Source organism: Canis aureus, chromosome 13, assembly GCF_053574225.1.
Source record: "Canis aureus isolate CA01 chromosome 13, VMU_Caureus_v.1.0, whole genome shotgun sequence".
NCBI lineage: Eukaryota > Metazoa > Chordata > Mammalia > Carnivora > Canidae > Canis > Canis aureus.
In genome coordinates, this window is record NC_135623.1 from 12,627,758 (window position 1) to 12,640,093 (window position 12,336).

General features: G+C 39.0%; 1 protein-coding gene across 4 annotated transcripts in view; it reads right to left on the minus strand.

Annotated features, from left to right (window-relative positions):
* THRAP3 (thyroid hormone receptor associated protein 3) overlaps window positions 1-12,336 on the minus strand; it is a 66,870-nt gene that overhangs the window by 38,303 nt on the left and 16,231 nt on the right. For 3 of the 4 annotated variants that reach the window (XM_077844731.1, XM_077844734.1, XM_077844733.1), the window contains one exon: window positions 2,680-2,783. The exons of the other annotated variant lie outside the window; for it this stretch is intronic. The gene's annotated coding sequence lies outside the window, so the exon portion shown is untranslated. The remainder of the gene's footprint in view (window positions 1-2,679; window positions 2,784-12,336) is intronic. 4 annotated transcript variants of the gene reach the window in all.

Here is a 12,336-nt window from a genome sequence, read left to right on the forward strand (position 1 = left end):
TTGCTAGAAAATGCAACCAAGAAAATCTTCCATAAAATAGAGATAGAAACAGAAAAAAGATAAATTTAAAAGATCAGTCCAGGGGGATCCCTGGGTGACTCAGCGGTTTAGCACCTGCCGTCGGCCCTGGTGTGATCCTAGAGTCCGGGATCCAGTCCCACATCAGGCTCCTTGCATGGAGCCTGCTTCTCCGTCTGTCTGTGTCTCTGCCTCTCTCTCTCTCTCTCTCTCTGTCTCTCATGAATAAATAAATAAAATCTTTAAATAAAATAAAATTCCAGGGATCCCTGGGTGGCGCAGCGGTTTGGCGCCTGCCTTTGGCCCAGGGCGCGATCCTGGAGACCCGGGTTCGAATCCCATGTCGGGCTCCCGGTGCATGGAGCCTGCTTCTCCCTCTGCCTCTCTCTCCCTCTCTGTGTGTGACTATCATTCATAAATAAAATAAAATAAAATAAAATAAAATAAAATAAAATAAAATAAAATAAATAAAATAAAATAAAATAAAATAAAATAAAATAAAATAAAATAAAATAAAATAAAATAAAATAAATAAAATAAAATAAAATAAAATAAAATAAAATAAAATAAAATAAAATATAAAATAAAATAAAATAAAATAAAATAAAATATAAAATAAAATAAAATAAAATAAAATAAAATAAAATAAAAAATAAAATAAAATAAAATAAAATAAAAAATAAAATAAAATAAAATAAAATAAAATAAAATAAAATAAAATAAAATAAAATAAAATAAAATAAAATAAAATAAAATAAAATAAAATTTCAGAATGTTGGTAAAGAGAAGTTCTAAAGTTTCTGAGGTCAAAGATTGTCTAAACCATTTACACCTCTTGCATATCCTTTTCTAAGGAAACCAAGGGAGAAATGTGCTCCTCCAAAACAAGAGATTCAATCAAGAAGGAAAGGATATAAAAAAAAAAAAAAAAAAAAGGAAAGGATATGGGAAAAGAGAACAGGACCTAGTACAAGAGACATAGGAAAAAAGTCATGAGCATACTGCTGTTGAAATAGAAGCGTGACAACCGGGGAGCTGCCTAGAGAACATCCAAAATGGAACAGATCAGAAGGTATCTCCAGGAAAATAAAACTAACAGCTAAAATCTTTAAAGTATTGAGAAGATTTACACTTCTGGATAGAGTTTTAAAGATTAATTACTGAAAAAATAAATAAATAAAATAAAATAAGATTAATTACTGGGGCACCTGAGTAGTTCAGTTGGTTAAGCGTCTGCCTTCAGCTCAGGCCATGATCCCAAAGGTCCTGGGATTGAGCCCCACATTAGGCTCCCTGCTCAACAGGGAGCCTGCTTCTCCCTCTCCCTCTGCCACTCCCCCTGCCTGTGCTCTCACTCTCTCCCACGCTCTCTCTCTCAAATAAATTAAGCAAGACAGACCAAAAAAAAGGTATTAACAACAGAGAAAATAAAAAGCCATGCAAAACAGGAAAATCAACCATAACACGTAATACAATTTGGCTGTAAGTTGTACACAGTCATAACATTGTAACAGTGAATACTGCGCTAACCAGAATTACATTATAACCAGTGACAGTAAATAGAAGCATGTGAGATGGTCCAGGAATTCTATCAGAAAATCAATTACCATCCACGGTGGGAAATAAAGAGATAATCTTAAAAACCAGAAAATCATTAAGTAGGAAAATAAGAGTACATAGAAGCAGTAACAAAAGAAGCAACTGAGTTGGAAATGATTCCTTCTAAGGGACTAGGAAAGATTTTAGTACATGTATTAAGAAAATAAAACAAAACAAAACACAATACATAAAATGCTTTTTAAGAAACTACACTGAGGGAAAATCAAATGTATACATAAATTTATTCATGTCTATCACATCATTACCAGACAGGGAGATATGCAAAAGAGCCTAAATGTCTACCAAAAAGGATCTTAAATAACTTTTTTCATTTTTATTTTTTTAGATTATTTTAAATTACATGCCACATCCATGAGGAAATGCCATGTTTAAAAATCTAAACAGGGGGATCCCTGGGTGGCGCAGTGGTTTGGCGCCTGCCTTTGGCCCAGGGCGCGATCCTGGAGACCCGGGATCGAATCCCACGTCGGGCTCCCGGTGCATGGAGCCTGCTTCTCCCTCTGCCTCTCTCTCTCTCTCTCTCTCTGTGACTATCATAAATAAATAAAAAGAAAAAAAAAAAAAAAAAGAAAAAATCTAAACAGGGAATGTGAACAAGAACCAGGCGAGATAAAGTCTAGCCCCAATTTTGATTAAATACACACATATCCAAATAACACAGGCATGAAGAGACTATTCAAAAAAAAATAAAAAAAATAAAAAAAAAGAGACTATTCACCAAAATATTAATGATGCCTATATATATGTCAAGTTTATGGATGATCTTTTCAATACTGCCTACTGAAAAAGCATGTTATTAAAGAACTCAGAAGTCAGCTAAAATAAAAAAGGTAAGTGCTGATTCTACAACTTAAGAAGAAAATTAGAGAGAAGAGGGCTACTTTAACATCTTGTTTGTTTATTTAACTGAAAAATAAACATCACTTAATAAGAACCCTGAATGACCATTAAGGAATCTTCTAGATAAACAACCCTTAACCTAAGACTGGTTTTATAAGCCAATGAAGTTATTATTAGGTCCTTTTACCACCATGCAATTACCTTATTTGAACAATGATTCAACTTGCACCGGATCCCAGACACCACCACAAAAGAACACTGGCAGTGTTACTGGCTTCTCCAATTTACAAAGTCAGGATACAATTCTGGAACGAGAAGAAACAAGCAGTGATAAGACAACTACCCAAACCTTGCAAATTGTATCATGAAATATAGATGCTTGAAATCTCTAAGCAAAAACTCCACTTTAACCCTCAACTTCACTCCAGTGGACAGAGGCTTCTCTCTCAAAGCATATTGACCTTAGGATCTTCTGTCTCACACTTTTTTATCCATCGAACTCCCTACAGTAAAGCTGCAGAATGGAAAGCTAAAACCTTCCTCTTATAACCTGATACTCTCACTGGCAATATTTCAGGTGCTACGGTTTGCATTATGCAAGACTAATTCACAAACTCCATAATTTAACCTGGACAATTACTTCAGAAGAATCAGAGATCTGAAACAAACAAACAAACAAAAAAATGTAACTGAGGTATGCTGAACTGAATTCAACAGACACATTTCAAGTTAAAACAACTCCCCAACTTCAATCCCTCAAGACACTAAATAATCCTTCTGATCCAGTTATTTAAATATTCTCAGATCTAAACACCACTAACATGGCTTTTCACCAAAGCTATGTAGTGTTATCCAAAACAAATAGGAACACAAAGTTCCAAGATCACCAAGTATGTAATGTCCTTACTGCTAGCTCGTTAAAGCTGTACCATTCATTCATATTGCTCTACAGTAGGACGGTACCCAAGATTCAAATAGTATCAAGATGCGGTTTTAACAATCTCTCTTCACTCATTTACTCAATTTACTCATTTACTCAATTAAGAACACCCATCTTAGCTTTCCCTGAAATCTGTGGTTTGCACATAGCTGAACCTTGCCCACCTAACCAGGAAAAGGATTGTATTTTCCTCAAGCTACGGTGTCCTGATACATGTGAACCATCAGCCTATGCCTCCTCTCCTCCCACCAAGCAAACGCCTACTCATTCCTCCAGGGATCTCCTTCCCTAGCAAGCTGTCCCTGTGCACACAGGCTGAGTTCAGGACTACTTCTTGATGTTGCCCTAGACACGTCTCTCCTTACACTCATTGTATCTACTAAGGTCAATTTCCCTCAAAGGACTGCAAACTCTATATACCTAATGCTGATATGTGTTTGCTAAGTAAATTGAAAACCCAAGCAATAAAATCTTGACCTATACCAAAGGTAATCAGGTAATCAACATTAGGAAGAGGCAATAAAAACCTACTCTTAAAACTAACAGGGTAAGACTATTTTATCCAGATAACATTAGTATTTGGTCAGACCCTATACCAAATTGATGACAGTGTTTACATTTACTTAGTTGATAAATAGTAAAAATATAGGACTTTCAAAATCTTTCCTGCAAAATATTTTTCCACATATTCTTAGAACATAACCTAGGTCACATCAACCCAAACTTTTTTCCGTGTTTCTCACTGTGGAGATGCAGGGGCTCATGTCAGCTGGACGAAGTCCCAATGACTACTCCAGGACTGAGAACCACTTATTCTACAATGTACTGTATTAAAGAAATGAACTATTCTGATACACCCATTCTTAGGATTCTAACCAGATAGCTAGGAAACACACACAAAACCTTCCATTTTACTACTCCATTAGATTTCTTTCCTATTAATTAATCTCCTCTTGGAGACTAGCAAAAATTTTATCACCCTACAAGTCTTCAATCTTCCATTGTTGCAATGGGTGAAGAAGCAAATCAGAGGATATAGCCCTTAGTTATTCTGTGACTGTAAGGAGACTCCTAAAGCCAAGTCAACCCTTCCACTAGTTCTTATGCACTCTCCCCAACTTGTCCTGCCTGTGTCATCTGGACAGTTATAGGCATACTTTTCAGCCTGTCTCGAAACCTCGGTTGGTCAAATACCAGATTATTAACAAGAATACCATGGCACTGCTGATAATATAGCTTTTCCCTTTCTACATAATTTCCCTTCTAACTGTCCACTTATTCAACAAAAAAATTTATTAAGTACCGACCACACTGCCAGGTACTATTCTAGACAATTGGTGGTTCACTAATTTAAAAATCTCTTGTGACGCCTGAGTGGCTCAGTGGTTGAGTGTCTGCAGTTGGCTCAGGGAATGATCCTGGGGTCCTAGGATTGAGTCCCACAACGGGCTCCCCACAAGGAGTCTGCTTCTCCCTCTGCCTGTGTCTCTGCGCCCCCCCGCCCCATCTCTCTCATGAATAATCTCTTCATTCCTAGAGGTCATATTCTAGGGGGAGGATGAAAGTACAGAGACATGAGTGAACAGATACGGCCTTGCAAGCCATCTTAAGGACTTTGGTTTTCTTCAGGAAATGTGAGCAGCCAATGGAGAGTTTTCAGTAGAAGAGTAACATGACCAAAATTATATTTTAGAAGGATCATTTCGGCTGCTGAGTGTAGAACAGATTTCAATGGGGCACAATCAGAAAAAAATGGTACATATTGCCCATAATAATCCAGGTAAAGGAAAGGAGTGGCTTAGACCACAATGTACCTCGGAATACTCCCACGTTTTAAATACTACCAGACCTTAAGTGACAACATAGCTCCTAAATATTCTAGGACCATAGCTTTTGTACCCCTATGGTTAAAGTTTTGAATTTTTTTTTTAAAGATTTCGTTTATTTATTCATGAGAGACACAGAGAGAGGCAGAGACACAGGCAGAGGGAGAAGCAGACTCCCCGCAGGGAGCCCAATGGGTACTCAATCCTAGGACCCCGGGATCACGCCCTGAACTGAATGAAGATGCGTTGCCCAACCACTAAGCCACCCAGGTATCCCATTGAATTTTTTATCTCACCTCAAGAACCCACAGTAATCTTTTCCTGAGATAAAGAACATGAGGAAAAGTCAAGAATGATGACCCTGCCTGCTCCTATGAACCTGAGTTCAAAGCTAGTTCTTTAAACCACCAAGCATAACTTGCTTGTAAAAGACTAATGTGTTATATAGTGTCAACAGTAAGATACCCATAAAAGAGAACAAAAGAACAGTGTCTTCTATTCAAGTTAACCCAAAATATCCACCAAAAAAACAAAATTTAGAGGTGCCTGGGTGGCTCAGTCAGTTAAGCATCTGACTCTTTGTTTAGGCTCAAGTCACGATCTTGAGGTCCTGAGATCAAGCCGCGAGTCAAGCTCCACACTCAGCACAGTCTGACTGTCCATCTCTTCCCTCTGCTCCTCATCCTGCACACACTCCCTCTCTCAAATAAATAAAATCTTAAAAAAAAAATTTTTTTTCAACCATAGCTACTTCCATTGAAAAAAATACTAGGGATTGAGGAGATTATGACAGCAAGGCAAATAAACCTTTAGTGTTTTACCACAAAAAAACTGTGCAATGTCTGTTCTAAGTCTCTTCTATGGCATCAACAGGAATCGACACTGAATCCAGAGCTGGTGAAATTACTACAAATGGCTTTGTGGAGAAAAAAATACTTCCAAATGAGTCGGTCACAAATACAGGGCCTTCTACATTAAGGGGTCAGCAAATGATGCACGCAGGCCAAATCTAGCCCAACCTATTTTTTTTTATTACCATCCATGAACTAAGAATTGTTTCTATAATTTTAAATGGTTGAAAAAAAAATCAAAAGAGTATTTCAGAATGTGTGAATATTCTATGAAATTCCAAGTTCAGTATCTATGAATAGTTTTATTGGAACACAGCCATGTTCCTTCGTTTACAGATAGCTGCTTTCACACAACAGCAGAGTTGAGAGATTGCGAAAGAGACTGCATGTGGTCATCACTTTGCACTGCTACAGACTGCAGTGGTGCAGTTAAGCTCCATAGTTCAAGTACCATGCACTGTCATTTTATTACTATTTTTAAATTACCAGCATATGTCCGTATGTTAAAACAAGAAGCGAACTTTGAACATTACCCATTTAAAGAATAAGAAACAGTGTAGATTATTTTGTTAATGATTTAGGTGGCAAAATTCTATTATGAAAACAATAAAACTGTGCCAAGAATGTATATCAACATTACTTTTTTTTTTTAGATTTTATTTATTTATTCATGAGACACAGAGAGAGAGAGAGAGAAAGGCAGAGGGAGAAGAGGCTCCACGCAGGGAGCCCGACACGGGATTCGATCCTGGATCTACAGGATCAGGCCCTGGGCTGAAGGCAGCGCTAAACCACTGACCCACCCGGGCTGCCCCCTCAACATTACCAAATTAAGTACTCATCACAATATGCACAGCTAACAGGATTCTTTTTTTTAAAAAAAAAAAAAGTTTTATTTATTTATTCATAGAGACAGAGAGAGAGAGAGAGAGAGGCAGAGACACAGGCAGAGGGAGAAGCGGGCTCCATGTAGAGAGCCCAACATGGGACTCGACCCAGGGTCTCCAGGATCACGTCCTGGGCTGCAGGCGGCACCAAACCACTGCGCCACCAGGGCTGCCCTATCTAACAGGATTCTGTTAGAAAAAATTAGAAAACTTAAAACAGAGTATCTCATCACAACAGAAAATCTTCATAAAAACAAATAGAGGGATCCCTGGGTGGCGCAGCGGTTTGGCGCCTGCCTTTGGCCCAGGGCACGATCCTGGAGACCCGGGATCGAATCCCACATCAGGCTCCCGGTGCATGGAGCCTGCTTCTCCCTCTGCCTATGTGTCTCTGCCTCTCTCTGTGACTATCATAAATAAAAAAAAATTAAAAAAAAAAAAAAAAACAAATAGAAACGAAGCTGCAACCAAACTAAGTTTCTGAGTGGTTCATTTGTTAGCTTAATAAGAAAGCCATGTATTTACAGTGAGTTGATTAAATGTTTGTGGCAGCCAAAGAAAAGCGTACAGAGAAAATGAATTTAAGACTATTAGCCTCTTGGGATCCCTGGGTGGTGCAGTGGTTTGGCGCCTGCCTTTGACCCAGGGCGCGATCCTGCAGACCAGGCATCAAATCCCACATCGGGCTCCCGGTGCATGGAGCCCGCTTCTCCCTCTGCCTGTGTCTCTGCCTCTCTCTCTCTCTCTCTCTGTCTGTCTCTATGATAGAGAGTGACTATCATAAATAAATAAAAATTTATTAAAAAAAAAAAAAAGACTATTAGCCTCTTGACTGGAAAACTTGAGGACAATGAGAGCAACATCAGTAATCAATTAAAAAATAAGGCAGGGGCACCCCAGTGGTGCAGTCATCCGACTCTTGGTTTCAGCTCAGGTGTCAGCTCAGGTTGTGACCTCAGGGGTCATGATCTCAAAGTCATGAGATCAAGTTCCCATTGGGCTCTGTGCACAGCAGGGAGTCTGCTTGAGATGATCTCTCCCTCCCACTTGTGCACTCTATCAAATAAATGTATCTTTAAAAAAAAAAAGCAGATGAGCAACCACGGACATGAATGGAACAGGAAAAACTAACAGCAAAAGGAAATGCACATCACTGTATCCTAGATGTTAAACTTGTTTCCCACAGGGGTGTGGGTTAACAATTCTGAAACTATTATACATGCATACTGGAATTAATAAGTAAACGGACAGCAGATGGGAAGAGCCAAATCTCTCAATGTTGGGAGTGGGGAGCCAGAGACAAAAAAGAAAGGCTAGAATGTAGAATGGTCCAGGTGGTCCTGGATTAGAAATGGATATACCAGTATAAGCTCCTGTTTAGCCTAATACAGATACAAATGGATACACACGGATACCTCAGACATATTTACAGATCTCTCTATACGTATATGAAATGTCTTGATATACACATATTTCCTGTATGTATATACACACACATCTCCTTGCTTTGTCAGCTGAGAAGACCTATAAACAGTAACATTCCAGTAGCAATAAGCACACCCAGCACCCACACACTTTGACTTGTAATAACATTCTCCAAAAAAAGAAACCAAACCTCTTTGGAGAAATGACTGATTCTAGGGCTGGGGCAAGGAATACATTGGATAAACCTGAGTATCCTGCAGTGCCAGAAAGGAAGTACAAAAAACAAACATACAAAAACCACCACAATGAAGGGAATATGTCAAAAGGACCCTCCTGTCCAAATGAAAGAGTTCTCAAGAGCCAAAAAAAAAAAAAAGTACAAAATGTAGTAATGGATAACCTGAAGTATAAAACATCTATGAATCTATACTGTTATAAATGGAGACCAATTTCCCATGCAGAAGAATCCCAAATAATTTATGTATATACTCCACCCTCCAGAAGGTAGACCAGAAGTAGAATGTCTAGTCTAGTGGTTCCCTTCCAAAAAGTACAGTATGGAGGTGAAGGAGTCACTTAACCTGGAAAAACCTAGCCAGGTGATCAAAGTTAATTAACATCAACAATAAATCATGTTGATAATATGTATTCCTTGATACGATGTGATGAAATGATACCTTATTACCCTCTGTGGTCTTTCTCACTAAAATGCGTAACACCAGTCTTTTCAAGACAAGAATCCCACTTGAAGGATGTTCTAACCGGCACTCCTCAAAACTGTCAAGGTCATCAAAAATAAGAAAAGTCCGAAAAGGTGTCACAGCCAAGAAGAATCTAAGGAGACATGACAACTAAATGTATATCCTAGACAGGATCCTAGAACAGAAAAGGAGTATTAGGTAAAAACTAAGAAAATGTGAATAAAACAAGGACTTTAGGGATCCCTGGGTGGCGCAGCGGTTTGGCGCCTGCCTTTGGCCTAGGGCACGATCCTGGAGACCCGGGATCGATTCCCACGTCGGGCTCCCGGTGCATGGAGCCTGCTTCTCTCTGCCTGTGTCTCTGCCTCTCTTTCTCTCTCTGTGACTATCATAAATAAATAAAAATTTAAAAAAAAAAAAAAAAAACAAGGACTTTAGAGAAAAAAAAAAGAATACATCAACATTGGTTCATGAGCTGGGACCAATATACCATACTAATATGTTCACAGGAGAAATGGGTATGGGGGTATTCACAGGAACATTTCATATTTTCTCAGATTTTCTGTAAATCTGAAACCACTCAACAACAGAACATTTGTTAAAAGGTGGGGGGTGGGTGGGTGATGATTTTCAGTGGTGTTCCTTGGCTCTTGATTCAACAGATACGACAGATATTGCATAGCTGTTTAGTGGGGAAGTCAATGCTGGGTTTAAAATGAAAAAAAAAAAAGAAAAAAAAAAGAGAAAAAAAAAAGAAAAAAAGAAAAAATAAAATGAAGAGTTAGCCTCTATGAATAGTCATGTGGATCGTTAGGTGAGAATCTTTCAAATGTTCTAATCTTTCAATTAGAACACTAATACAACCTGAACTTGAATCTGCTAAGATGTGTCACAAATGATGGTGGTAAGAATGTGTAGGGCTTAATTGGATAGAGCTTGTGAAAATGTAAGGTGTTGTTGGGCCACCTGAGTGGCTCGGTCAGTTGGGCAGCTGCCTTTGGCTCAGGTCATGGTCTCAGGATCCTGGGATCAACCGCTGTATTGCGCTCCCTGCAAAGCAGGGAGTGTGCTTCTTCCTCTCCCCCTACTCATATGTTCTCACTCTCAAATAAATAATTAAATGAAGGAAGGAAGGAAGGAAAGAAGGGAGGGAGGGAGGGAGGGAATGTAAGGTGTTTCAAACATATGGTTATTCACTGTACTATTCATCAGCAGGAACTCTGCCAAGAACTTAATCACATGTTGAGCCAGTATTATCAAGACTGACCTTCAGTTACTGTCAATTCACTTTTGTAGACTTAACCATCATCAGTTCTGTGGATTTTTGTCAGAAATAGAAAGTGCATCCTCATTTGTACTACCAAACAGCAGTTCAACAGCTTAGCAGCAAAATTAATTATTGCAGTTTTTTAATCTGAAAATTTTCTGAAAAACATTATTTTTTTTTTAATATTTTACTTATTTATTCATGAGAAACAGAGAGAGAGTGAGGCAGAGACACAGGCAGAGGGAGAAACAGGCTCCACACAGGGAGCCCAACGTGGGACACGATCCTGGGACTCCAGGATCACCCCCTGGGCCGAAGGCACTGAGCCATCCAGGCTCCCCACCCTTAAACATTATTAATGAATACTGAAAGGCTTTAGAAATTAGCTTTTTTTTTTTTTAGAGTTGATAATGTTTCCTAATGATTTCAATAAAAAAATATAAAGCAAAAGAGCACTTTTAGGAAAAACAGACTATGGCAAATTTTAACACTAAACACTGTTTGAACCTCAGGTAATGTCAAGTTACTTTATTCACTACCTGTACTGTCAAAGCTAACACAAGCAATGAGATCGCTGTTCCCACAAAAATTTGAAATACGTATGGGCAGCCCGGGTGGCTCAGCGGTTTAGCGCCGCCTTCAGCCCAAGACGTGATCCTGGAGACCAGGGATCCAGTCCCACGTCAGGCTCCCTACATGGAGCCAGCTTCTCCCTCTGCCTGTGTCTCTGCCTGCCTCTCTCTCTCTCTCTCTCATGAATAAATAAAATATTTTTTAAAAATTTGAAAGATGTATTTTCTTTTAAGATTTTATTTATTTATTCATGAGAGACAGAGAGAAAGAGAGAGGCAGAAACAGACACAGGAGAAGCAGGCTCCATGCAGGAAGCCCAATGCAGGACTCAATCCTCGGACTCCAGGATCATGCCCTGGGCCAAAGGCAGGGGCCAAACCGCTGAGCCACCCAGGGATCCCCGAAAGACGTATTTTCTTAATTCAAACTACACTTCCAGCATATTTTCAATCTTAATGGAAGTGCAAAATAAATCTCCATCTTTCAAAATCTATCTAACTGTGCAACTGAGACTCTTCTATCTAGGAGTGCCTGGCTGGCCCAGTCAGTGGTGTGTGTGGCTCTCAATCTTGGTTGGGGCTGTGAGTTTGAGCACCACGTTAGGTGTGATTACTTAAAAAAAGAAAAGAAAAAAAGAAAAAGAAAAAACTTCCATCTAATCTTCCATTGGAAAGGATTAGTCTGCAGTGTAATGGTACCCAAAAAGGCAAATATCAAGAAATGAACCTAACAGAATTCTTTAAATGCCTTCCAAGTGATGAATGTGCTCAAATAAACCATATGCTCAAAAAAATCATATGCTCATGGATTAATATTAAAATATTCAGCAGTATCAGTCTGTGTGAAGGCATTTCAAAGATGACATATGTCATCTTTGACAATCGCACTACAGAATTCAGCTAATATTAACAGATGAACATTTGCCATCCATTTTGATAGAAAAAGCTAACTCTGAACCCCAGTGATGTGAAATGTTATCCTCCAAAGTGAATTCCACTCTTGTATCACACTTGCCTTACAAAAACTGTATTCAACTATTACATTTTGCATTCTGCCAATAAACCATTTGTTTCCTAGGGACACCTGGCTGGCTCAGTCATAGAGTATGCTACTCTTTTTTTTTCTTTTTAAAGATTTTATTTATTTATTCATGAGATACACAAGAGAGAGGGAGAGAGAGGCAAAGATACAGCCAGAGGGAGAAGCAGGCTCCATGCAGGGATCCTGACAGGGGACTCGATCCCGGGACTCCAGGATCACGCCCTGGGCTGAAGGAGGCGCTAAACTGCTGAGCCACCCAGGGATCCCCAAGTACGCTACTCTTAATCTCACTGTACTGACTTCAAGCCCCACGTTTGGCTTAGAGAGATTACTTAGAAAGATTTTTA